The 3,773-nt window shown below is 44.6% G+C and overlaps 1 pseudogene across 1 annotated transcript; it reads right to left on the reverse strand.

The window, feature by feature from the left end:
* Positions 1-1,005: 1,005 nt before the first annotated feature.
* LOC104656934 lies at positions 1,006-3,507 on the reverse strand (annotated as a pseudogene). Its single transcript, XR_004057350.1, has 2 exons — positions 3,464-3,507; positions 1,006-1,921 (listed from the first exon to the last, which is right to left on the reverse strand). The product of XR_004057350.1 is annotated as a transmembrane protein 92 pseudogene (transcript).
* Between the last annotated feature and the right edge of the window lie 266 nt (positions 3,508-3,773).

Below are 3,773 nucleotides of genomic sequence, written 5' to 3' on the forward strand. Positions count from 1 at the left end.
GGATTACAGGTGTGAGCCATGATGGCCAGCCTCTATGTCTTTTTTCTGTAGTCACATCTCCTTTTCTACTGTTAAGGACCCTTGTAGTTGTATTGGGCCTACCCAGATAATCCAGCATATTCTCACTGTTATAAGGTCAGCTGATTAGCAACCTTAATTCCTTCTACAGCCTTAATTCCCGTTCACCATGTAACATATGAAACATATTCACAGGTTTTCAAGATGTGTACATGGAGATCTTCAGTGGGCCATTATTCTACCTACTATGATGATCAATATAAAAATTATTATGACATTTTACATATTTTCATTTTTTCATGCTATGCCTTTGAAATCTAATGTATTTTATATTGACAGCATTTCTCAATTCAGAATAACCACATTTCAGGTGTTCAATGGCTACATGTAACCAACAGCTACATATCAGATGGCATAGTTCTAAATAATAACTAATATTTATGAGGATTTTGTGTAGAATAGTGCTATCCAATAGTACTTTTTATACTACAGAAGCCTTCTATATTTGTGTTATCTACATGGTTATTTAAACTTAAGTTTTTTTAATCAGATAAAATTTTAAAATCAATTCTTTAATCAAACTAGCCACAATTCAGAGGCTCAATAGTCACATGTGGCTAGTGGCTACCATATTGAATAGCACAGGTACAGAACATGGCAGCAACATTTCAAGTCTTAAAAAACATGTTAACCAAATGCTCATATTAGTCATTAATTTTTTTTTGTATGAGCATTAAAGCAACCACAGAGCAACTTGAACAATATATCTGTCTAGTATACTCTTCAGGATAAGAAGAGTTGCAAAATGTACACTTAAGCAACTGAATGAAGTGACTTTCTATATAGGTTTAACAGTCAATTCATTGAAAGTGGAAGAGCTAGTGTTTTTAGTGGCTTTATAGTTTATAAAATATTTCACATAAATCAGAGATTTTTTTGTTTTCAGTGAGGATGTGTGTTTACCACATGTTGGGGGTGGGTACAGTGAGTTCTCTATTCAAGTAAGATTGGAAGCTGGCTCAGAGCTCATCCAGTCCAGTCTCCCACAGGTATAGAAGTGCCCTGATAAAATCTCAGAGCTGACTGTCCAGTCAAGATTTGCATAACTCCAGAAATGGGGCTTTTACTACCCCTCAGAGTAGCCCATTCTGCTGTTGGGCACCTCCAATGGTCGGCATTTTCCTTCCAGCAGCCTCTCTCTTGGGTTGGGGGGTGGGCAGATACTGTCACTCCAGCCTGACCCTCAGGACAACAGAGGCAGCTGGGTTGGGAACAGAGGCAGAAAAAGCCATAAGTTAAATCCAAGAATGAACAGAGATATGGCAAGATGGGCAGGGACATTCCTGGGGTGCCAGCAGTCTCTAGCTTGATCCAGGAGGCACTGGGGAGGAGGTGGCTGATGGCAAGATTCTAGGCAGGAGGTGACTCGGAAGGCTGGGTTGTCAATGGCCCTCTGATCCCCGGTATATTCTTCAGGCCTGAAGCTGTAGCGAGGGGGTGGCTCTGTGGAAGTTGGGCCCCAGGTAGGCTTCAGAATCACCTCACTGTAGGAGGGTGGGGGTGCAGAAAGGGATGCTCTGACCCTCTCTAGCGGGATGATGGAGGGCAGTTCCCGGGGTCCCCGGCAATCCGTCAGGGCGTCTGGGTCCGGGTCTCTGTAGTTGGGACAGTAGTGCTTAGCCAGTCACAGATGCACAAGAGGGGCAGGGTGATCAGGAACATGATGACGAAGATCCTCAAGGGGCCAGGGAAGAACACATTCTCCTGGCAGCAGCTGTCGCCACAGCATTTGAATCCTTTGGGGCAGGCGAAGGAGCGACCACATTTGGCTGCAACCTTTTGGGGGCCAGCCAGCAGGCTGAGCAGCAAGGTGGTCATGAGGCTGGGGACCCAGATATTTTTTCTTTTTTTTTTTTTTTGAGATGGAGTCTTGCCCAGGCTGGAGTCCAGTGGCATGATCATGGCTCACTGCAACCTCCACGCCTCCCTGGTTCAAGTCATTCTCCTACCTCAACCTCCCAAGTGGCCGGGATTACCGGTGCATGCCATGTGCCTGACTAATTTTTGTATTTGTAGTAGAGACAGGGTTCCACGATGCTGGCCAGGCTGGTCTCGAACTCCTGACCTCAAGAGAGCCACCCACCTTGGCCTCCCAAGGTGCTGGGTATACAGGTGTGAGCCACCGTGCCCGGCCAGATATTTTTCTTTTTTTTTTGTAAAGTCTCAGCCTGGGCGACATCGGGAGACCCCATCACTACAGAAAACAAAAAATTAGCTGGGCATGATGTCATGTGTCTGTGGTCCCAGCTACTCAGGAGGCTGAGACAGGAGGGTCACCTGAGCCTAAGAAGTCAAGGCTGCAGTGAGCCGAGATTGTGCCACTGCACTCCAGCCTAGATGACAGAGCAAGACCCTGTCTCAAAAACAAAACAAAACAAAAGTCCGGTCAATTTTCTCAGTTTTTCTCAAGGAAGACATATAGGAAACAGCATGAGGAGATACAAATTGATACAAGCACAGGTTTATTTTGTCCACTTCCAGGGCGCCTACCCATGCTGGGTTTGCCTTACTCGGATAAGAATAGCCATTCAAGAACAACCAAGGTAAAACCAGCCCCATTCTTTCATATTCCAAATTGCCAGCGCCTCCCCTACAACTTAAGTTCTGCTTCTAAAATAGTGTATGCCAACATAGGCGAGGGAGTAGGAATGGGAGTGGATTTGAAGTCTCAAAATAACCAATATAATTTGGGGATTTTGGAAAATCATACTATTCACAAGCAAAATAAGCACGGTCTTAATATTCCCTGCTGTGTAATCTTAAATATCAAAAAGCAGAAAAATTGTATGTCTACAGTGATGGCTGGAAAAAGTTGATACTTACATAGTATCAGACCGCAGTGGTCTCAGTGCTCCCCTCACATGAAAGTGAGGAGAGTGTAGTGCAGTGGAGAGTGAAGATTACACTTACGTCACATTGGTAATGCTGATTTACTGCAGTGGAAGCACTGGAAGACTTCACCGTTGTTCACACAGTGAGGTTTCTGAAAAGGGAGTTTGCCACCTTATGAACCAGAGTTTCTTTACTTTTGAATACAAGAGAAACTATTGTTTCCTACAAATCTGATAAACTACCAAAAGTAATCATGCTGCTGCATGACACATTTTTGTTTACCAAATGGCCAACACTGAGTGATGGTGTTATGATATATGGAAATCCACCAACAGTTACAGAATATAAAACTTCCTTAATGGCAAATACGGATACTTAAGGAGATTACACAAAGCAGGAGTTAATACAGCATTATCCCCACAATGTGTATTTATCAAGGTAATTCATTAGCTAAGGTTGCAAATAACCCATAAATCTCAATGGCTTAACACAATGAAAGTTTGTTTCTTGTTCGCACTGCAGTCTGCTGTGAACTGTCCTTTATGCAGCTAACCGGTAGCGAAACCATCTGGAAGTTGAGTTAGCCAAGGTCACCATGGCAGGCAAAGCGAACTGAAGAACTCGGTTAAAAACTAGGCCTGGCTGGGGCCCAGTGGCTCACGCCTGTAATCCCAGCACTTTGAGAGGCCAGGGTGGGCGGATCACTTGACGTCACGAGTTTGAGACCCGCCTGGCCAAGGCAGCGAAACCCCATCTCTACTAAGAATACAGAAGTTAGCGGGGCGTGGTGGCATGTGCCTGTAATCCCAGCTAGTTGGGAGGCTGAGGCATGAGAAGGGCTTGAACCTGAGAGAAGGAGGTTG

This window comes from Rhinopithecus roxellana, chromosome 5 (assembly GCF_007565055.1).
Source record: "Rhinopithecus roxellana isolate Shanxi Qingling chromosome 5, ASM756505v1, whole genome shotgun sequence".
Classification (NCBI taxonomy): Eukaryota; Metazoa; Chordata; class Mammalia; order Primates; family Cercopithecidae; genus Rhinopithecus; species Rhinopithecus roxellana.